Raw genomic sequence first — 515 nt, 5'->3', positions numbered from 1 at the left:
CCCACCGTCCGCGACCACCGTCTGTGACCACCGTCTGTGACCACCGTCTGTGACCACCGTCTGTGACCACCGTCTGTGACCACCGTCTGTGACCACCGTCTGTGACCATCCTTTTTCCTTCCCGGCGACGACTCCCAACGACTTACCCGGTCAGATCCATCTGCTCCTCTTCGTCGATGTCGTTGAGACAGGGGTAGTGTTTGAAGAGACAACCCGACAACCGAGCACCGTTGCTGCCGGGTCCGGCAGCGGAGGAGGAGGTGGAGGACTGCATGGGGGAGTAGCCGCTGGTTGTGGAAGGGCCAGCTTCCGCGCGTCCGATGGGGAACTCGTCATCTTCCTCTTCGGGCCCATCAGGCTGGTCATCAGGGTTATCCGGGTTGAGGTCGGGCTCGTCGTCGTCCAGGTCGTTGGACGACTCGAGCTGGCGTCCATCTGGACGACCATCTAATGTGCGTCCATCTAATGTGCGTTTTTCCGGCTGGGAATAAGTTGTCCTTGCATCGCGGTCGGGC

Source organism: Gregarina niphandrodes (genome assembly GCF_000223845.1).
Source record: "Gregarina niphandrodes unplaced genomic scaffold scaffold00020, whole genome shotgun sequence".
Lineage (NCBI taxonomy): Eukaryota > Apicomplexa > Conoidasida > Eugregarinorida > Gregarinidae > Gregarina > Gregarina niphandrodes.
The sequence above is the reverse complement of the archived record's forward strand: the minus strand, read 5'-3'. Positions refer to the sequence as shown.